The 23,721-nt window shown below is 39.5% G+C and overlaps 1 protein-coding gene across 1 annotated transcript in view; it reads right to left on the minus strand.

Moving 5' to 3' along the window:
- PSD3 (pleckstrin and Sec7 domain containing 3) overlaps window positions 1-17,428 on the minus strand; it is a 769,411-nt gene extending 751,983 nt beyond the window's left edge. Inside the window, exons 1-2 of the mRNA XM_059155883.1 lie at window positions 17,285-17,428; window positions 12,120-12,182 (exon numbers count right to left, since the gene is read on the minus strand). The gene's annotated coding sequence lies outside the window, so the exon portion shown is untranslated. The remainder of the gene's footprint in view (window positions 1-12,119; window positions 12,183-17,284) is intronic.
- Between the last annotated feature and the right edge of the window lie 6,293 nt (window positions 17,429-23,721).

A 23,721-nucleotide genomic window follows, 5' to 3' on the forward strand; every position in this document is an offset into this window, starting at 1 on the left:
GCAATGTCGTTGATGCATTTCCCCGTGTTTTTCCATAAGATCACTTGGCTAAAATAGACCCGGGTCTAAATAAGAGTGGATTGCATAGCTCTTTTAGACTCAGGCTGCGTGTTGTAGGACACCAACTGGTTGGAAAGAAAAATATTTAAGCACCCTTGCTACCATGCATGTCTAATACTAGAAGCCGCCCCTTTGCTCTTCCTCAACATCTGTACAGCAGTCGTGAGAACTAACAGTCCCATAGGAGCACAGTCCTCTTGCACCATGGGGCTTTTTCTCCTCCTGCGGCATGTGACTACCAGCCCCCATGGACAGGCATCCACAGCCATGGCTCAATTATGGTGATGCCACCTTCGCTTGCTTTTTTAATAGTGTGTGAGTTGTGCTTGCCAGAGCCCTCGAGCTCTTCTTTCTTTGCTCTTTAAAAAAGTTGAAATATCACAAAAGGAATATTTAAAGAAAAGACTGGCTGTCTTCAAAAACCGTAAATACTTAAACTTGTTTAAAAAGTGAGGCAAAACCAATAAAAACACATTGTGGGGCATGCTTGTCCTTATTCTTTGAATAACGAGTCAGGGAATTTGATTTGTATTTGAATTCCAAAGGTAAAATTTCCACAGACACTTGCTTTGGCTGTAGGGGTGTGTACTGATTTAATCCTGTCACCAGGGCAGATGACCATTAGTTAAATATTGTGGTGTCAAACAGGCCAACCGAACTGAAAATGCAACCGGACTGCTAATGAGACAGGTTTTGTATATAAATGCATCCAGCCTCAGCAAGAGTCATCTGACGTCAATCTCATGGTCTGTTTGCAAAGGCAAAACCAGAGAGTTGCTCCATAGTACCAAATCACTGAGAAAAAGATGGCTTCGTTTGTCTCAGGTGTTTTATACATATTACGTTATACTTTTGAGGTTATACGGAATAAAAGGAAGGAATAAAGGGAATAAAATATCATTTTTCTCAGTGTGTATTCTTCACCAAAAATTGAAATTCCTACATTAATCTTTCAGGTTCTTTTGCATATGCAGAGATGAAAATAGAAACTCATTTAAATTACCATGTATAATTATCATGCTGTAACATTATAATTAGAGCAGTGGTTCCCAAAGTGCAGTCTCTATACAAGTAGCATCAGCATCACCTGGGAACTCGTTAAGAATGCAAATTCTCCGGCTTCCCCAGGACCACTGAATCAGAAACTTTGGAGGTGAGGCTCAGCAATCCATATGCAACCAGCCCTCGGATTCTGACTCAAGGCAAAGTCTGAGAGAAACATTGTCATTATTTATTACTGCTTACAGAGAAATCATTATAAATTGAGCAAAAGGAAACCACTGAACTGCACATTCTTTTGTCTGGTCTCACATCTGCTCTTCAGCGAGTTGGATAATTTTGGAACTGTGTTCACATGTATCTAAAGCATAAATCCTAGATTCATTCCACTGGAAAGAGAATTCTGAAATGATAGATCCCCTGCTGTTTGCCATTCAACTTCTGAAGAAACATTAGATCCTGGAAAAACTTTGCTTCTGAGTTGCAAACATTGTAGATTATTCAAAAGGGTGGATGTTACATAGTTTCAGACTCTGGATGATATTTTATTAGAAGAGTAACTTAAACTCCAACAGTAATTAGTGAGTACTCTGATTAAAAAGAAATGTGGAGCAAAACTAAACAAAAATAAACAAGCAACTTTTTTGTTTGGGTATAGATGGATGGAAATATTTGGGATCTGGAAGAAAAGAACAAACAACGTACAATATCATTAGCATGATCAATCCTTTCCCACCCAAGCACTTCCACTCTAAATTCAAGCGGTTTTATTCTGGCATACACCCTTGGACTGTTTAGAATATACAAAACTACAAAGTAAGGTAAAGATAAGAGTCTCCAGGGGCGCCTGGGTGGCTCAGTTGGTTAAGTGACTGCCTTCAGCTCAGGTCATGATCCTGGAGTCCCAGGATCGAGTTCCGCATCAGGCTCCCAGCTCCATGGGGAGTCTGCTTCTCCCTCTGACCTTCTCCTCATTCATGTTGTCTCTCACTGTCTCTCTCTCAAACAAATAAATAAAATCTTAAAAAAAAAAAAAATTAGAGTCTCCAGATAATTCTTTACAACCTGAAAGGGTGACTGTAAATAAATGTTCCTCAGAAAATTATCAGAAGTGTTCACATTCCTCTAAAAGTTATGTCTGAAAAAAAGGAAAACTGAAGGACTGTTTGAGCCTGAGAAAATCAATACATTTAGTTCCTCCAAAAAAAAAAAAAACTCCAGTACACTGAACTTTTAATAAGTGCTAGAAATAAGCTTTATTGCACCTACCTGTGAATGGTGCAATATTAAATGAATTTTGAAACTCTAAAACTCCCAACTACCTATCCGGGGGGATTAGTTTCCCTCTTTACTGGTACCACAGTGCCGGAGAGGGTCTTTGAAATTCCTAGAGCTTCTGTGATAGTTCTCTGCTCGCCTTCCTATACTGCTGTGAGATACGTCTTACGCTTTATTTCAGGCTTCTTTGCTACTTTCTGTGTTTTTCTCTTTCAGTTTGGTATGTGCACAACTTCTGTTGTCTGTTTCCTCTGTTCTTTAGAAGAAGGTTGAACATGCAGTTTTGGGAGGGTTATTAATAGTTTCCAGCAAAATATTCTCATGAGCAAGAAGGAAGAGTAGAAAATTTAAACAGTAGAAAAGAAAGACTTTGCTGAAATGAGAAGTAAGCAAGTAACTACAGCAGCCTCCACAAACAAATCTGTAGCATAAATGGATCCCTAACTTTGGAGAAATCTTCAAGGGAATATACCCAGAAACTATAGGAAAGCTTCACTGGGTGATTTCCTAGACATTTCTCAATGCCATGACAAAGAGATATCACATAATAAGTAACCACCATAAACATAATAAAAGATATAGTACTTACTCATCATAAGGGGCACCTGGGTGGCTCAGTGGGTTAAGCCTCTGCCTTCAGCTCAGGTCATGGTCTCAGGGTCCTGGGATCAAGTCCCGAATCGAGCTCTCTGCTCAGCAGGGAGCCTGCTTTCCCCTCTCTCTGCCTGCCTCTCTGCCTACCTGTGATCTCTCTCTCTCTGTGTCAAATAAATAAATAAAATCTTTAAAAAAAAAATACTTTATGTAGGGGCACCTGGGTGGCTCAGTGGTTTAGGCCTCTGCCTTCAGCTCAGGTCATGATCCCAGGGTCTTGGAATGGAGCCCCATGTCAGGCTCCCTGCTCAGTGGGAAACCTGCTGCTCCCTCTCCCTCTGCTCCTCAACCCCCCCCAATATAGCTTGCTCTTGCTCTCTCTCAAATAAATAAATAAAACATTTTTTAAAAATCCACAATATACCACAGCACTTGCAGGATTTTTTTTTTAAGATTTTATTTATTTGAGACAAGGAGAGACAGAGATGACAGAGATAGCGAGAGAGAGTATGAGCTGGGAAGAGAGGGAGAAGCAGGCTCCCTGTTGATCAGGGAGTCCGATATGGTGCTTGATCTCAAGACCCTGGGATCATGACCTGAGCTAAAGGCAGCCACTTAACTGACTGAGCCACCCAGGTGCCCCAAACAAATAATAACTTAAAATAAAAACAAAAACAAAACAACAACAACAACAACAAAAAAACCTTGACTCATTGACCCTCTATTAGAATGGCCTGTGCTGCCATATCTTCCACTGAGAAATCAGACTCAGAGGTACATGGACTCACCACAGCACCATGTAGAGCAAACTGTCATTTTGACTTAATCCAAGGAACCCAGACGCAAGAACTATCTAAGTTTTCACATATTTCATAAAGACCCTCTTTGGTTCTGATTCACCATTTCAATTAGCCAGTATATGACAAAGAGAATGACCAAGGCCTTTGTCAGCAAAGGTAACTTTGCTGAAGAAAAACAAAAAGAGCAACTTTGGGATTTAAGTGTTAAATATTTTTGAAACATTCTAATTTCTGTAATACTGTAAGGAAGAATAGAAAATGGAACCCAAGACTAATCTATGCCTTAAAGTGTCACTGGACAGAACATGGTAGGAGCCATTGCCAAGCCCACCTCCTCAGCCTCAGTTAATATCAATGCCAGGGCTGAACCATGGGGGACATTTAATGGTGAGATTAGTTAGGGAGAAGAGAGCTGCTTCACAAACCCAGGGGAGGAGTGTCAGAAGGGAGAGTTGTGCTGAGGTCCAATTACATGACAACTCAGAAGGACACTGGATATGAAACCAGGGATGACTTTCGCTGTGACAAGTTCGATTGAGTCAAGAGAATGGAAACCAAGTTGAAAAGTACTTGTGAGATGAGAAAGTAGTGATTGTAGAAAACTCTGTGAAGAAGTTGGCAATGAGGGGCATCTGGGTGGCTCAGTTGGGTAAGCACCTGCTTTCATCTCAGGTCATGATCCTGGAGTACTGGGACTGAGTCCTGCATCAGGCTCCCTGCTCAGTGGGAAGTCTGCTTCTCCCTCTCCCCTCACCTCACTTGCGCTTTTACTCTCTCTCACTTCTCTCTCACTCTCACTGTCTCTCTCTCTGGAAAAAAAAAAAAAAAAAGAAGAAGAAGAAGAAGAAGTTGGCAATGAAACCAAGCAGAGGAAAGGGGGGATAACTGATGGAGTGTGTGACCTTAGAGAAGCATTTTGTGCAAGGTTGAGACTCATACACATTTATAGGCAGGGAGAAAGAAAATCTAGAAGAGAGAGAGTAGAAAAATTAGAAATTAAATCCCAGGAAAGGGGGGGAAAAGAGAAAGGTCATTAGCAAAGATGAAAAGAATTGGCTTTAGAAGGAAATGAAGGCTTTCTTTTCCTCTAAGATAGGAGGGAGAATAAGATGGGTAAACATATGGTTACTTTGGAAGCAGACAAGAGGGAAACTAAGGCATGAAGGTCCCTCATGGCTTCTTTTCTGAATAAGCTAGGAAGCCATCTCTCTCTAAGAGCAAGCATGGCTATTGGCGATGAAATAGAAATAAAGTGAGTTTACATAGAGATGTTATGGACACTGCCCCCCCCCCCACCCTGCCTCGGCCCTGGAGCAAAGCTTAAAGAAGAAAGAAAAAGCTTATGTATGTAAGCTTCTTTATCCCCTCATTACATCTCCTCGTAAAATGGCACTTTAAAAGAAAGAAAAAAAGAGCTATTCAGGCCGGGGAAGAAATAATGCTAATTGGCACCACTTTTGCCTGAAAGAGAAACCACAGCTAATTGAGACCATCTGAACATGGACATGGTCATCTCAGTTTCACAGGGGACTAAAAGTAACATCAGTCCAAAGCAAGGTGAATGTTTACCTTCACTCTTGGACTCTTCCAGTCCCAAGTGTTGAGAAACCTTGTCATAACCTTACTTCGGGTGTCAATGTCAATGGCAGCTTGCTAGGCAGGCTCCTGCCCCGAGTGCTGCATTTAAATCCCCTTCAAGGCTCTAATTTCCAGTTTCTGCCAAGGAAAAAGGAAGACGATGCCAAACTACATTGAAAGCCAAATGAAACAAACACGTCTCAGGTAACATACACTGCTTTCTGGCTGCTTCCTACAAAGCTCAGAAAACAGGAAGTGCTAAACTAGGGTTTTAGTAGAAATGGGACATTATTCAGGTTACCACGTAGACACTGACCCAATATGTATACAATCCTTTATAAAATATTATACCTAAAATGGGTGCTATCCCAAAAGGTTTGAGTATGCACATGTTATCACAGAACACTAATTATGTTTCCAAAAGGGAAGCCAAACTGCCCCAGGTGAAAAGTGATGAGGTCTGGATACGCAGGTGAGCAATACCGATTTTACAGCCAAGAAGTAATACACTTACTTACAATCCGGACAATTATTCTTTTCTAGAAAATAGAGTGGGCGAGAGGAGAATATTTATTAACTCTTGCATAAGTACATAACCTGATACAGAGCAAGATTTAAAGAAACTCAAACATCCAGGTATATTTGGATACTCTGAACTAGAATTCAAGTTTAGTTCTGACTTTAAGAAGGACTCACTGAGCCTTTTCTTTTTTTTTTTTTTTTTTTTAAGATTTTTTTTTATTTATTTGCCAGAGATAGAGAGAGAGAGTACACACAAGCAGGCAGAGAGGCAGGCAGAGGCAGCGACGAGAGAAGCAGGCTCCCCGCCGAGCAAGGAGCCCGATGCGGGACTCGATCCCAGGACCTTGGAATCATGACCTGAGCCGAAGGCAGCGGCTCAACCGACTGAGCCACCCAGGCATCCCAAAGCCTTTTCTTAAGATCAGAAATTACCCAAGACATGGGCAATTGTCTGTTATGTATATTACATATATGCAACAATCTTGCTGGACAAGAAAGCTTATTGCTCTATCAGCCCTCTAATTGTTCTTTATTCTAATTAGTAGAACTTTATCTGTATCAAAGTCTTAATTATTCAAGGACTCTAAAATCCCTGAATCTTCTTTTCTAGGAGAAAGTTACTTTTTTTCCCCTCTGCTTGAAAACCCTAAGTGTTCTCTTCCTTATGTCTAGCAGAACAAAGTAGGGAACAAGAACAAAACCCATAGCATACACTACATTTTCCTTTGTCTTTCCTTTGTTTTATCATAAAAGAGTTGCCCTGGCAACTAAGTTACTAACCTCCTAGGAATGCATTCCTTCTTTATTTTCAAATTTATGCTGCATCAAATATTTCTTTGCTTAACCTTGAGACTCTTACTCCTAAGAGACTTCTTTTTTCTTTTCCAGTTTTATGGAGATAACAATTGATATACAATACTGTAGAACTTTAAGGCATACAGCATTATAATTTGACTGACATAGATCATGAAATGATTAAGAGACTTCTTAAATGGGCCAAGCTTTTTTCCTGAAAATTTTAAGATCAAACAATATCCAAAAAATGTTTTTATCTCAGCTATCCAATGACTTCTTAAATTATATTTTTGGAAAAAATAATTTAAGCTACTTTGTTATCCATTCCATTATTTTCCCTGCATTAGATTTGTTGACTATGCCCATTTTCACACATGAGTACATTAAAACAATTTTATTCTTCTCAAAATGCATTTATTTGAGATAAATTTCTTATTTCCAATCATTATTTTAAGTCCCTACCTCATAAGTTATTTGTGAAAACTAGGATTCATATAAATTAATTACATTTAACATAAAGCCCTTAAGGAAGTGACCATAAGTAAGCAAGCACTAAAAAATGTTAACTGCTCTTACTATCATTTCAAGAGTGATTAAGAAAATATTGATTATCTGTTGTGATGGTTGGTCTGTATTTTCTGCCTAAGAAATCTATGAGTGTGTGTGTGTGTGTGTGTGTGTGCGTGTGTGTGTGTGTGTGTGTGTGTGTATGTGTGTGCTTCCCGAGAAGTCATTTGAAAGTTAAAAATGTACTCCTGTTTAAAACTGAACAGGGATGATCCCAGGGTCCCAGGATGGAGCACCACATCGGAGTCCCTGCTCGGCAGGGAGCCTGCTTCTTCCTCTCTTCCCCATTCCTGCTTGCTTGTCTCTCCCACTCGTGCTCTCTGTCATTATCTTTGTCTGTCTCTCAAATAAATAAATAAAATCTTAAAAAAAAAAAAAAAACTGAGGAGGGATTGTGGTGACCTAAAATCTCCTTATCAAAACTTCAGACGTATGTATGTATATGGGATAGAACAAACCTCAAGGCTAAACACGAGACATAAACTGTACAGGGACTTCATGTTTATGAGTGTCTCCTAAACAGATTTCTCAAACTCTAGATTATCAGTTTCTGCTGATACTTCATCCAACAAAATATTGTTGAGATCATATTATTCATGAACTCGCCTCCAGTAAAACTGTGTGAGTCACAGTCTGCTTTCTTGGTAATAGTTGCAAAATGCAGCATTTTATAAAAATTGTAAAATCCTGTAACATTTTACCACACCGTGCTGATTATACAGTCTTGAGATTCAGGTCTTGGAAATGAAAGCTTTCATCAGTGGGGATGGCATGGTATAGAGTAAGTGTACATTTCAGTCAAACTATGGGCCAACTCCAGGAGCACACCGTGAAGAAACCAAGCAGCTTCAGAAGCCCAGGCCAGGCCTATGGTCTGTCACTCTAATAGTGGGGATTTTTTCCCCGGTGAGGGTCTACTCAGTACATGCCAAGTGTTTGAAAAGAAACCAACTAAAGACTTCATGTAAATTTTAAAAGATTCAGTTCTTGAGAGAAAAATATGAAATAACCCTCTGCAAATTAACAACACATGGTGCAGAACCTTCCTTAAAAACAAAAAATAAAATATATTTAGAAAGGCAAAGAGAGTCACAAACCATTGCAATATCTAGATTTTTTTCCTGCCCCAAGACCCCCAAGACTATTTGCTGACTTGGGATGATATGAAATTCACTGAGAAAGCATGTTGTTGATGGATATTTATTGACATGTAAAATGTTCATATTTTGGATGTACAATGTAATCCATATTTACTTATTTATTTATAAATAACTATAGAAAAATGTCTAGACGTTTCTGTGTCAAAGTATTAATACTGGTTACCTCTGGGTGGAAAGCAGACAATATTTATTCATCCTCTATAATGTGCAAGCACTTGTCATGTCATTTATCCTTGTAATAACTCTGTGCGATGCAGGAAGCCTACAGAGGGACCAGTGCAGGGGAGCAAGCACACTGTTTTACACAATTGGCATTTAGTAAATTATAGCTATTCTTTATTATTGTCTTATGATTATTTTAATATTGTTTATGATTTAGAGATTATCTTTGTTTTATGAATAAGAAGCATAGGGGAAATAGCTCAAAAGGTCCACAGAGTCAGACTGCCCTGGTCTGAATCTTTGCTGTTAGCTGGGTGACCTTGGGCAGGTCATTTAATCTCTGACATTCAGCTTCTTCACTCATTAAATGATCACAACGATAGTAAGTATAGTTACTTCATAGGGTAGTTGTGAGGATTAATAAAGTAATCCACAAAAGGTGCTTAAAATAGTACTGTCTGGAATAGAGCAGGCACTCAATAAATGCTGACTTTTATTCTTGCTTAATTAATCTTCATAATGAATCCAGGAGGGGATATAATGATTTCAGCTTTACAGATGAGAAGATTGACGCTCAGGCAGGTTGAACAGCAGAATGATGACTACTGAGGTTAAGGACATCTGAAAATATGAGGCACTGAATGGGAGTCCGGGAGTGAGGCAAAGGACTTGGCAGTTGAATTATAAAAAGACATTAAGAGGGGGCGCCTGGGTGGCTCAGTGGGTTAAGCCGCTGCCTTCAGTTCAGGTCATGATCTCAGGGTCCTGGGATCGAGTCCCGCATGGGGCTCTCTGCTCAGCGGGGAGCCTGCTTTCCTCTCTCTCTCTCTCTCTGCCTGCCTCTCCGACTACTTGTGATTTCTCTCTGTCAAATAAATAAATAAAATCTTAAAAAAAAAAAAAAAGACATTAAGAGGCACCGGGGACAGTTTTTGCCAGTTTCCTTCCTACCCATGTCTGTGGTGAATAATGCATACCCGTATGCATATTTATACCTGCTGTAGGTCCTGGGGGTCCTTTCTAAAGATCACAGAGGAGCAATAGGATTGAGGAAAGGGTGTGGCCTTGGGATTGAATCCTTGCTCCCCCACTAGTCAAGTGACCCTACAGTGTCTACCTCTCTCTGAGCCAAAGTTTCCTTCCCTGACAAAAAGGGGCTATAATATCCACCTCATGAAGTCAGTAAAAATTAAATAAAATAAAAATAGCTATCTCGTAATGAGTGCCAGGTGTGCAAGAAGCACTATACAAGTTCCTTTACACAAACTCCACTGTAGACTCTCAAAAAATGCCGGTTTCCTTCTCTTCCTCCTTCCCTTTCCCAGGTGAATGACACATACCACATAAATAATGGCTCTTGCCTTCCTAATACTAATCAAGGAGAGATTTTTTTTCATTCACTTTGTTTTTTTGTTTGTCGAGTGCAGCAGGGTAATGTGATCTGACTTGGGCTTCAACATGGTTATTCTGGCTGTTGTGTTGAAGACAGACAGGGAGGGGCCACGCGATAAGGAGAGAGAGCACCTACCACAATCGTCCAGGTGGGAAGCTACAGAGGCTGGAACCAAATGGTCAGGTTCAGAATATTTCTGATGGCAGAGATGACTAAACTTCCTGAAGGGTTGAATGTATGGTGTGAGAGAAAAAACACTCAAGAGTGACCTTGAAGTTCCGGGAAAGATGAAGATGTCATTAGTGGAGAAAGTTTCAGACAAAGATGTAGGGATAGAGTTTGGGACATGTCAAGTGTGACAAGGCCGTTAGACATCTCTGCTGACTCTGAACTGTGTCAATTTAGCTAATTTCTCCAGTTTCTTTCCTTGTATGGTTCTGGGTTTATTGTGCCACAAGCTTTCCTTTCTGTGTGCATGGAACAGGGGAGTCAGAATAGAAGGTTTCTTAAGATAACTTTTAATCCACAACATAATATTTTAGCTAGAGTACGCATACCCACAGCATTGGAAAGAGAGTTTGTCCGATTTGCTACAGAACCTTTAGTCCACCGTGGCCATGGCCAGCACCCACAGCGCATCAACTCAGAGTCTTGATTCCTTCGTGATTCCTTCCTTTCAAGCTGCCCCATTCTGCTTTTAAGTCAGCACCGACTTGACTTTAAGCTCCCAATTTCTCTCTTTGCCTTGATCATCAGAACCACATCCCTCCCTTCCTGGGATCCAAGTCTTCTAGTACTCTGATTTTCCACTAGAGTCTTCAAAACCCCTAAGGGCTTCTCTAACTTGGTCCGGCAATTTAATTTCCTCCTTTTCAAAGAAAAAGAGCATCCAGAGAAGAGACACAGAGGCCTCCATTCCTGCCCTCATCTCAGGGAAGAGAAAGAAATTCTCAGGACAGAGACGGGGGGGTGGGGGGGGGTGGGGGGAGCGGGGGGCGAAGAATCCCATCTCGTCACTGCAGGAATTCTTTCTGGAAAACTGGTCTTTTCAATCCACACCTTCAAAAATTATCTCAAACCTTGACTCCCCTCCCCCAACTCTTGTCCTTGAAAGTTCACTCCTATGCATCTATCTGAGATTATGGAGTTAGGCTGAAATTGTCTGCATTCACAGTTTTCTAACACACTGTTACTTAATCGTTTGTATGAATGACACTGCTGGTCACATTTCTTCTTTTTAGAAGTGCCACGTGAGCGGCATGCTTTGTAATCTTTTTTTCCTAATTATTTATAAACTATGCATTTTGTGTAGCCACCAGTTGTCCTTAAAGGGAAGACTGACACTTCCTGTGTTGGGCAACAGCTCGGCATGGCAATTGGTTATCTGGTTAACAAGTTTCTCTTTGACATTTAACGAACTGCAATTGTTTCACAGATCAGTATTTGCTTCTTGAGGGCAAAGGACCATATGAAGGCCAGCCTAGTGGGTCTCATTACAAAAATAAAGGCAATTTCTATGGATAAATGGAAAGTAAAAATTTGTCTTTCCTCCGTTTTTTAAAGTTTAAATGTCCGGCTTTTCTGTGGAAATACATATCTTATTCTAATATTTTTGCTGTTATCGTTTTATTTATAACTTCTTTGTCATCAACTCAATGCTTTGGTTATGATTTTACCTCTTCAACACCTAAGATATTATTAAATACAGGACAGAAAGCAAGGTTTTTTAAACACACGGAACTAGATCTAAAATCAAGATATAACTTGAGTTTTCCAATAAAATTATCCTTCAGTTTATGTTCACGAAAACTCTATTTACCTAATCAGTCAGTATTTCAAAGCATACTGAAATAAAAGCATGATTCACAGGTCATCAACCTGCCTGGAGCCTCAAACACCCAGCCACTGGCCATCTGATTTGATAGAGCAGATTCTGATGGTAAAACTAAGAATCTAAAAACAAAAAAAGAAAAAAAAAAAACACTAAGAATCTTTTTCTGTCTCCTTCCTTCCAAGGAAAGCATAGTGCAAAGTAGCCTTGCAAAAATACCTCAAATCACCTCATCCCAATAAAAGAATTCCTATTCTTATACACTCCTGGTTGTAAAAAGGACAGCATTTTTTATAGGACCCAACGTTTGCTCCTAAAACATATTCTTACTCGTTGTGTTTTGCTCCGCATGAAAATTTCCGTGCTAGTCAGTGACTTACCAGGCTTGCATCTGGTTAGGTCCTTGGAGAGGTTCCTCTTTGCTCTGAGATTGTGTCAGAAACCTAAAGTATAAAATGCGTTCAGTGAAGCTGCCTGGCGTGAGTGACTTCGCTTATTCCAGTGGATTCCACAACAGATTGAAAATCTCAGTCCTTATCTCTGTAAAATCTGAAAAATATTTTCTTCCTCATTCTCCTTCTCTTCTACACTTCAGGCCACGATGAAAACCACCACACAATCTTGGCTTACTTGTCAAGGAAAAGGTGTAAAATGTACACATACCAAGCAAATTAGGAATCAATTACAAAAGAATTTAAACGTTTCTTCAAATAGATGGAGCTACCCCATTAGCTCTTTGCTTGTATATATTTGTCAAAAGAATAGGCTTTTTCAATGCTGGAATGAGGTAAGTGCAGCAAGAGACATTTCTGCTAGCTGTGAGAGAGAAAGAGAGAGAGATTCTAAAACAATCCAAGGGTAATCAGATCCTTTGGCTCTGACAATTAAGCCGAAGTACGCTACAGGAAGTGCACTGGTTAGCTAAAGTTAGAGAAACAGTGGCCTCTTATGGAGCCCCAGATGTCACACTGATTATATACAGTGTGATAACTTGTCATTTATTTTGACAGTCATTCAAATAAAACTACAGGGTGACAGGACGACAATAGAAAAGCCATTTCAGGCCTAATTATTTTATTTTTGCAAGTAAGGCCATAAAGTTCCTGTTCTGCAACCATCCCCTTCCTTCCCAGCAGTGTTTAATTGCCTCTTGTGAGACATTTTTAAAGGAGCAAATATACTCTCCTGAGGTCTAACTTTTAAAAAATTACCATTGACATGCGAATTTTTGTTTTCTTAAGGTTTCTGGCATCATCTACGGTGATATCATAAGCAAACAGTCTTACAGTATTTAACTTGACAACCTATATAGACAAATATCATACAACTGGGGAAAAATGTCCAACTCTGCATGAAGCAGTTTTGTCCACTTGGCAGCATAAAATGCAGGCAAAATTCACAAACACTAGGAGATGGCAAGTGGTAGTGGGAAAGTTGTTCCACGTTTGCTACGCTTGTTTCTTTTCTTTTATGCCGTTTTTACAAATGTGAGCACGTGAGCACAGCCAAGAAAATTAGCATAGCTGAGTCTACCCGAAGTCTAGTAAGAAGCTGATCCTAAAGAAAAACCAGACAGACAGGTTGTACCCTGAATCTTTTCAGATTTGGCGTTTTGGGGGTTCAGGGACCTTTGTATTTAGAGAACTCTGACCTCTTCTTGCAGACCTTAGTGTGCTTTGCCTCTTACATGGCAGAGAGACATCCAGAACAGACAGCGATGGGAAACACAGCAAGGCCAATAGAAACGTAGGAAGGAGAAAAAACTATTTGAGAAGAGTTCCCTGATCTAGCATATATTTAGTGAAAACAATACCACAAAGGTAAATGTGAAGTAAATTCCTAGATAAACCGAAGGACGGCTCCAAGTGTCAGGAGCTTACCTGCCAGAAATTTCTCTGCCTACCACAGATAATTCCATGGGTTGACTGAAGCGATAGTACCAGGTCATGTGAAATAACCTGGTAACATTTCATATTGCTTCAGATAAATAGCCCTCTCCTGTCATGTTATCTGTTTACTGAGCATGAAGCTAGGAACTCTCACGGATTCCTACCAATATCAAGATTCTAAGAATTATTCTACTGGTCTTCAATTATGTTCCTCGAGGGCACATTTGTGGTCTTATTTCCTAGAAGTATTTTGTTTAGTTATACAAATGCGTATTAAAAACTCTTAACACGTGTTCTATAACGCACAAGACAGTCAATTTCCACTTGTGTCTGAATGCACAGTCAATAAAAACATTTTGCAGTCCTAGTGGAAAACCAAGAGGAGTCCTGGCCAAGGTCTCCTTCAGGTTGGCAAACATAATGAAATACTTTGCATGATGAAGCATTGTTTGCAATTGTGAAATAACTTGTTCTTTTCTACTTCTGGAGCTGGTTTTGTATTTATCTGAGCTGTAAGCATTTTCCAAAAATCAAACTACCTTACAGAGAGAGATTCTGATATTCTTTCTTTAAAGGCACACATCTTTGCTCTGTGAGCGGAGTACTAGAATCTTTTTCAGCTCTATTCCCAGTTTCCCATGAAGGTCACGTCTCTATCTCTGGCCCTCCTTCAAAGCTATTCCACTCCACTGATATTTTCCAAGTCTGATAGAGAAGGATGTACCTATTCTATACATAGATAGATAGATATAGATTTTATTTATTTATTTACTTGTCAGAGAGAGAGATCAAGAGATCAAGCACAAGCAGGGAGAACAGCAGGCAGAGGCAGAAGCAGGCACCATGCTGAGCAAGGAGACGGATATGGGACTGGATCCCAGGACCTTGGGATCATGACTAATCATCTGCTAAAAGCAGATGATTAACCCACTGAACCAGCCAGGTGTCCCTATATTTTATTTTTAAACAGAAGGGACACAACACATTTAAAGATTTTAAGCAGTAGTGGCAGATCTCGTTTTTTTCTTTTTTCCTAAATATTTTTTCTTATTAGAAAAGAAAAAGCTTCATTATACAAAATTTGGAAATTTCAGAAAAGTACAAAGTACAAAAGTGATTATACAAATCAGCCACATTACCATTAGCCAAATATAATCACTCTTAATGTTTCCTTTCAGTCCTTTTTTCTATTAAATACTTACTTTTAAAAAAGATTTTATTTATTTATTTGACAGACAGAGACCACAAGTAGGCAAAGAGGCAGGCAGAGAAAGAGGAGGAAGCAGGCTCCCCGCTGAGCAGAGAGCCTGATGCGGGGCTCTGGGATCATGACCTGAGCCGAAGGCAGAGGCTTTAACCCACTGAGCCACCCAGGCGCCCCAAATACTTATTTTTTAATAATATTCAGATAGTATTGTGTTCTGTTTTCTCTACCTACCTTTATATTTGAAATAGTTTTATCCTCATGTTGGACAAATGTGATTTTAATTTCCACATAACCATCATAGTTTATTTACTTCTTCCTCCATTGTAGAACATGTAGATATTTCCCAATTTTTCATTATTTTTAGTAATATTATTGAGAGTATCTTTCTCGACATTTAAGAATTGCCTCTCATCATTAAAGCAGCTGATTAATCCAATAGTTCTACACACACATAAGTTTCAGTCACCTGTGAGGTAGGGGTTGCTGTCACCTTTGGCTATCACATTGTCTTCAGATAGATCCTGTGACTTGTCTGAGGCCACGAAACTAGTTATTTGAAATTTGGAATTCTTCCATTTTTTTCACTTTCTCCATCTCTCATGTTCAATAAGCACTATGTCATCTTTTTGAACTCTCTCTTTTTAACCCCTTTATTTTCATTTTACACGAACTCTTTCTACCCCATTCCAGGCCCTTCCTTGTAGCCACACCACGAAGCCCCCCAGATGGCCTTCCCACCTCTGGGACCTCCTCGTTTTAATCCTCCCTGTACACCCGCATACTGTTATATGGATTTTCCCTTATGCCACGATCCAGCTCACTGACTTCTAGGGAAACCCTACATATAACATAAACTCCTGGCCTGGCTCTCAAAGCACCATTTTCGTAAAGCCCCATCAATCTGACTTCACCCACTCCCCTCTGTTTTTTTCACTATCGCCTTCTTGGCTTCTTGTCTTCTCCTTACAGTATTTATCCCATTCAAAATACTCTCATTTCCTTTCCATTTCTTCAAATTTTATTCAATCTTCCAACACCCAATTCAAGTCTCATTTACTCCATGAAATAACACAAGCTTCCCATTGGATTTGACGAACTTGCCTTCCCACTGGATTTTAAGTTGGCCAACTTGCGTTCAAAACTCTGCTTTGCTGCTTTTGCTGGGAGAATTGGGAAATATAATTAAATCCTATGAGCCTATTTCTACATATGGAAATGTGAACAATTATACTAATATCTGCCTTCTATCAACCTCCCAGGATCCTAAGAAAGATTGAATGTGTGTTACAAAGATTTGGTAAGCTGCTGAGTGCTATACAGATAAGAGAAGGTATTGTGCATACTTTAAAACTGTTCAGTATCCAAGTCTCTAACCCATAATATAGCACTGAATTACATTCTGTCCTATAATACTCTCTCATTGTTTACTTTTGTTAATCATTTCTTCCTCAGCTTGGCCATAAAGTCTCTGAATGAATACAATATATTACTTCTATAATCCCCATAGCCTAAAACTGCATGTTGTCTTAATGACTGCTAGTCGAACAGACATGGGTTATAGCTGGTCATGTCTGGCTATGGGTCACTTCAGGATTTAGATATAAATTAAAGAGCCCCAGCTTTCTGTAAGTCTTCTGGAGTAGGATAGTCTTATACTTTGGGGAGTTCTAGAAGACTGGGAGCAAGGTTAGCATACACCTTTGTGAAGTCTATGAAAATGTACTCTTAATTTGGACCCTGCCTTTCACAGATATTCACCAAATTTTTGCAGCAACTTTTAAGTAAATGTAAAATACACAGTCTGAAATCAGAGAGCAGAAACAAGTATGTACTATAGACATCCAGGAACAATAGCTAGACCCTCGGACATCTTTAACAGAAATCTTGGGTTACCTAATCATGGTACATTATTAAAGATGGTCTGCTGATGATCTGCTATGAACGAATGATGTCCTCACATGGTACCTGAATATCAACAGGTCCAGAAGTGAACCCATTGTTTCCATGGCCATCACCCAACTCACCTGCTCTCCTTCTTTCCCATTCTATTTAAAGGCAACATGAAATACTAAAATAAAAACCGTTGCTCAAATCTTTTTTTCCTCACCTCCCACTGTCCCACACCATTGTAAAAAATTCTCTCAAATCTTTTCTGCAACCTCTCTTTCAGTCTTCAGTTGAGCCCTTATCATCTCTTGCCTAAATCATTTTAACAACCATCTAAATAAACTTCGAATAATTTGCCTAGTTTCCAGCTCTTCCTTGTCCAATCTGTCCTTTTATACTGTCACCATTTTGGTCACATCTTTGACATCTTTGTTGGACATTTTTCCTAGATTGCCTTCTAGAGCTTCTACTACAAAAACTTTCTCACCCTTCTGTTTCCCTGGAATTTTCCAGTTCCTCCTTTGCCTCACGCCATACCTTGCACGTCTATGGTTGTACTTACCACACTTTCTTATGCTTGTCTCCCTGGAGTAAATGGTAAACTTCTGGAAGCTGAGCTATCTCATTCATTCCTGCACTACAGTGCACTGAACAGTGCCAGGCACATGGTAAGTGCCCATAAAATTTTGCTGAAAAAAAAGTTTCCAAGACTAAGTACCTCTCCCAGATCCTCTTTTTATATTAGTACAGCCAGTCCCAAAATAAAACTTGTGCTGTGTAAGGTTTCTTTAAAAAGCACACCCTGCATCTTAACAGGAAGTTACAGATTAATAAACAGCTGACTGAACAAACGAAATAGCATCCAGTGAATCACCAGTGGACTGTCAGTTGCTGCTAACCAGATGCGGGGAGAGAGAGGAAAGATGAAGACGAAACATCATTCCTCAAGGATGCAAGGTTGTGTAAGATGTTCCAAGGCTCCGGGTAACAAAGTGTAACATATTTTCCTATACCCTAGTGGTCATTCAGACACAGAAAAAAGACCATAACAAAAGTGAATTTGGAGCTGTGTGAATACAGAAACTGGATAAATACCAAAGCTGTGGCCACAGAATGTCCACCACACCCTACCTCATCCAATGTGGTGGATCTTGCCTGTGGTGCGTACTCAGTTTTTTAGTTACTGTTCCTGAGAATGTAATGCATATACAGACAATATTTGGTTTGGGGTAAGCACTGACTGCCCTGCAATAGAACTAAGAGAGCTGGGCTAGTTTCACAGTTCTAAAACTTAAAGAGGTCCACTACCCTTCTGCATCACAGAGCTGAAGGCCTAAAAAACACAGCCCTGGGCACAGGCTACATGGACCAGGTGTACCATCTGGAGCTTTTTCTCTCGGAAAAAAATGCTAAACCCCAGCATCTTGGAAGGTGAGTTCCTATTGAAACTCCCAATGACAGCCTTTACTTGGGAAGATGGCCAAAGGAAGCGAGGGGATGACTGGTGGGTGACAATATTCAAAGGGATCATGGTCAGACCATATAAAAATAGAACACTGACCCACGATCTCTGCACCAGCCAGACCAAAAAGGTCAAGATTTGATTAATAAAAGCAAGCTCTCCTAATGTTTCCCTGTCTGTGCAAAGCTTCCAACTCAGAACCAACCAGAGAAAGCCAAATATGCTTCCCAACTGATCACTTGTCTCTTTACCCAGGTCAACAGACTAACTGGGGCCCACCTGAAGCCTTCCTTGTTTTCCACTATAAAGTCTTCCCCCTCCTTGCCTACCCTTGAGTCTGTCTTTGGCATGACAGTGACTAACTTCCTAGCCAAAGCAAGCTCTGAATCAACAGTCTCTGCTTGTTCCCTTTTGGGCATTTGTGGTCTTTGAAGCATTCTGAGAGCCTGCCATGTGTGACAGAAGGACTTGGCATTGTAGTGGGGGTGGAGGCGGGGAAGTTGGGGGCGGAGGGGGTGAGATCTGGAACTGGAAGAGGGGTATTTTCAACTTTATTGGAAGTAGCTGGGGATGCAGAAAAAGGGCACAGGGGGTCCTTCCAGCCAGGGCCTGAGGGTGCACTGGAGAAAAGGGAAAGGAACCGAAGAAAAACGGCCAGCAATGAGCAGGCACATGAAGATGTGCCGCAAGTGGCTTGGGTTGACAGCTGCGCTTGCCAGCCACTCTAGAATGTGGAAGTGGAAAAGGGTGGTGCATGTGCAGCCAGTGACATCTACAATGACCAGAGAGGAAAGAGGGACAGTTCTGCAGCCCAGAGAAGTGCATCAAAAAGGCCCACAAGAGATTTGCTGTGCAGCTGGACTCCAGGTGGAAGAGGTCCTCATGATGGACCTAGCAGTGGGAGAAATGGTGCAGATTCACTAGAACAATAGTCTGCAGTGGACCAGCTGCAGATCTTCCAGCACCAGCTCAAGATGGAGGAGAGCATCCTCAACACACAGTAGGAAATGGTGACGAAGACACTGACTTGAGACCCTATGTTGCTTCTGGGTCCTAGGTGACCACAGCTGGCCTTAGCTCCAAAGTAGCCTCCTCCTGTCTTTGCTGACTTATGAAACAAAAAACAAAAATTATGAAAGAAAACAGATTTTCATAGGACCAGAGAGGGCAAAACAATCCAGGAAAGCAAAGACAAATGCGGCAGGCTGAGACATTAATAACACCAAAGAGTAGTTGATCCTGTAAGACAGCCTCTAGGTTATCCATAAGGCAACTGGCAAGTACGGTTTGCTAATGGCTTTTCTCACTTTGTCTTCCTAAGGACTAACTTTGTACCTTGGATTTTTGGAGCTGGGGAGAACAAGTGGACTTTAGATTGCACTGCAGTTTACATAGAATATGTTGCTCAGTTTTTCACTATTGGAATAACGGTGCTGGTGATGGCTATCCTAGAAAACCTTCCATTTGCAATCCCTCTTTTCTTGGCTTATTCTGTAAAGAAAATAACAAAAGATAACTTACTCAGATACTTGGAAGCTTTTGAAACCACAGGAAATGCAATAATCATTTGCTTGGATAAAATAAGAACATTGACTATTAACAGAATGATAGTCCAGGCTTACATTGGTGAGATCATTATAAAACAATTCCTAGATCTAAGTCTGTTCCAGACCCATTTTGGAATATCTTTTTAACAAATATTGTGTTAGTTTTTCTTATAATTCTAACTTTTTTTTTTTAAGATATCAGGGGTCTACCACAACAGACTGGAAATAAAAGAAAATATGTGTTGTTAGGGTTTATTCTGCATTTTAAAATGAACCATGAGAAAGAAAGGGAAAAAAAAGAAAGGAAGGAAGGATGGATGGAAGGAAAGAAGGAGAGGGAAAGCAAACATGAGAGTCTATAAAAGTATATACCTTCTACTCAGAGAAGAAATCCATGACTACAACCTTGAAACTGCCTGATGGAGGTTTCCATTGTTCATCAAATGAGCCTAGGACTATCACTTAACAGATGATGTCATATCCTACCAATATCATTCTTAAAAATGACAATCTCACAAATATAATTAAAGTTGTCAAGTGGGAGTAAGAATGTTCATGACAGCATCTCTATATGCCTTCGATTTTAATTGACTGTCAATGTTGTAGCCACAATTGTAGCCTTCATAGGAACATGTGTGTTCCTCCTCTTGAAGCTGTACTTAATCTTTGGGTGCATCTCATAATGGATGCTTTTGCTTTCTTTGCACACAAGTGAAAAGCCTATGGAGTCACCTTTGCTTCTTAAACCCTATGGAATGGGAAATCTGTCTTGTTCATTTCCATCACAAAGTTGGTGAGTTCATAGTCACTTTTAGTCTCATTTTTGTTGGTGAAATCTTTTTTAATTTTGATTGTAGAAGAAACATTGTCCTACATGCTCCTCCTCCTCCCTGTTATGCAATGATATTTAATACTTACATGATGTAACTTTTTAATTAAATTAATACCAGGAAGCTTCATGAAAAAATAAATATATTTGAGAGACTTTCAGTAATAGTATCTTTTGCCTAATTGTCAGGGCCATGCATCATGTACAATTTTGCATTGTGCGATGGGAGACAAGGGTTCAGCTGCACAAATCTTAGTCCAGACACCTGCTTACAATGCATTTTTCTAGGAGTGCCTGTGTTAATGTAGCACAATTCTCTCTCTCTCTCTCTCTTTTTTTTTTAATATATTTTGTTTATTTATTTAACAGAGAAAGACACAGCAAGGGGGGAAACTCAAGCAGAGGTACTGGGAGAGGGAGAAGCAGGCTTCCCGCCAAGCGGGAAGCACAATATGGGGCTTGATCCCAGGACCCTGGGATCATGACCTGAGCCAAAGGCAGACATTTAACAACTGAGCCACCTTGGCACTCCAGTGTAGTGCAATTCATAATTATAATTTCAAATTATTGTGTGGTGCTTACTATAAGATATTCATTGAAGGAAAAGAGTAAATTTACTAACAAAGTTCAGGAGTCAGAATTTAAAGTTAAAAGCAAAGATCCACTTTATCCTTTTTCTAAAACATTGTTTTTATAATAAGCATGTAATTTGAGTTATCCTCAATGCTACATTTTTAGGCTATTGAGAGTGGTGAATATTTTAGACAAAGTTATGTTTTAGAGAGGTAATATGACAGTTATTTATAACTAAAACATAATTTAAGAAATTTTAACTATTGTACTTCTTTTGATTTTTTTTATTAGCATTCCAAGGGCAAAATTATGAATTAATTAATATATGAATATGTTTTATAAATAAAAATCCATATTCTGTACTATACAAAATAAAGACATATTCAAAAGGCCATGTATCTTGTTGGTGGGAATGCAAACTGGTGAAGCCACTTTGGAAAACAGTTTGGAGATTCCTCAAAAAGTTAAAAATAGAACTACCCTATGATCTAGCAGTTGCACTACTAGGTATTTATCCAAAGGATACAGAAATACTGATTCAAAGAGGAACATGCACCCCAATGTTTATAGCAGCATAATCAACCATAGCCAGTTATGGAAAGAGCACAAATGTCTACTGACTGATGAATGGATAAAGAAGTTGTGGGATATATACACATACAATGAAATATTACTCAGTCATCAAAAAGCATAAAATGTTATCTTTTGCAACAATGTGGATGGAGCTAGAGTGTATTATGCTAAGCAAAATAAGTCAGTTAGAGAAAGACAAATACCATACGTGGAATTTAAGAAATAAAACAGATAAACATGGGGAAGAGGAAAAAAAGAGGTAGGCAAGCCAACAGAGACTGTTAACTATAGTGAACAAACTGAGAGATGCTGGAGGGCAGGTGGGCAGGGAATGGGCTGAATGAGTGATGGGTATCAAGGAGGACACCTGTTGTGGTGAGCACTGGGTGTTACATGGGAGTGATGGATCGCTAAATTCTACTCCTGAAACTAATGTGACACTATATGTTAACTAACTGGAATTAAAATAAGAACTTGATTGCGGGGTGCCTGGGTGGCTCAGTTGGTTAAGCGACTGCCTTTGGCTCAGGTCATGATCCTGGAGTCCCAGGATCGAATCCCACGTCGGGCTCTCTGCTCAGCAGGGAGTCTGCTTCTGGACCCTCCCCCTTCTCATGCTCTCTCTCTCTCTCTCATTCTTGCTCTCTCTCAAATAAATAAATAAAATCTTAGGGGCACCTGGGTGGCTCAGTGGGTTAAAGCCTCTGCCTTCGGCTCAGGTCATGATCCCAGAGTCCTGGATCGAGCTCCACATCGGGCTCTCTGCTCAGTGGGGAGCCTGCTTCCTCCTCTTTCTGCCTGCCTCTCTGCCTACTTGTAATCCCTGTCTGTCAAGTAAATAAGTAAAATCTTTAAATAAATAAATAAATAAATAATCTTCAAAAAATAAATCTTAAAAAAAAAAAACTTGATTGCATGGAGCACTGGGTGTTGTACATAAACAATGAATTTTGGAAAACAGCATCAAAAACTAATAATGTATTTTTTGGTGACTAACATAACACACACAAAAAAAGAAATTAAAAAAAGAAATTTTAAAAAAACTCGAAACAAAACAAAAAAGCCATGTATCTTCTTTGAAAGTGTATTTTTTTTTTAATTTACCATAGATAAGCAATACGTATTATTTTAAGAACACAGGTAACATGAGTGCTTTCTAAAAATACAGATGGTGGTAATCTAATGTCATGGCCTTTGAAGTAATTTGTACTTTGTATTTTGTATTGTATTTTGTACTTTATGTATTTATGTATTTATCGTTATGTCTTCACCATATGTACATACATAAATTTATGTATTATGTATTTATAGTTAAGTCTTTACTGTTATTAAAGAAAAGTAGAAAAACTAAAAATGCCAACAATATTTTCCCTATTTGTCATCTGACCCAAATTACCACTGTAGCTGGTCCTTGCCATGTGTTTGAAATGTGACCAAAACCCTGTAAAGAAACCAAAGTACAGGGTTAAGAGAATTACTGGAAGTAAGGTAAGGTAAACAATTAGTGGGAATAAAGTAAGGAGAACAATTAAACAATTGACTTTTTCTTATGTGATAAATGTAATTACTGAAATTGCTTCACTTTTTACTTTAGACACCTTTGTCTGAGTTAACTTTAAGATTATAACCAGAGAGTTTCATGTTCTGGTTTGTCACCAAACCCCAGAAATTTCACACTTAATTATCTACTACCAGAGAGCAATTGAATCTATCCCTTTTTTTCATTTCTGTTTGGTTGTTCTGCATAGCAAATCTGAAATGATATCAAAATCTAGGGCATATTACCTAAATACAATGAGTCAAGGAATTTGGTGCTATTAGTGCTTTGCCTTCTTATCTATGTAGATTTTTTCAGTAAATCAAGAATTTGCTGAAAGCCCCAGTGTGGACAGCATTGTTCTAAATATTTTAAAGTGTTACAGAGAACAGATAAATGCTTCTTTTCTTCCGGCAACTTCTGTAAAAAGCAAACTTCGCAGAGCATGTATACGGGTCAATTAAGGCTAATTTTACAT

This window comes from Mustela lutreola, chromosome 18 (assembly GCF_030435805.1).
Source record: "Mustela lutreola isolate mMusLut2 chromosome 18, mMusLut2.pri, whole genome shotgun sequence".
In the NCBI taxonomy this organism is placed as follows: domain Eukaryota; kingdom Metazoa; phylum Chordata; class Mammalia; order Carnivora; family Mustelidae; genus Mustela; species Mustela lutreola.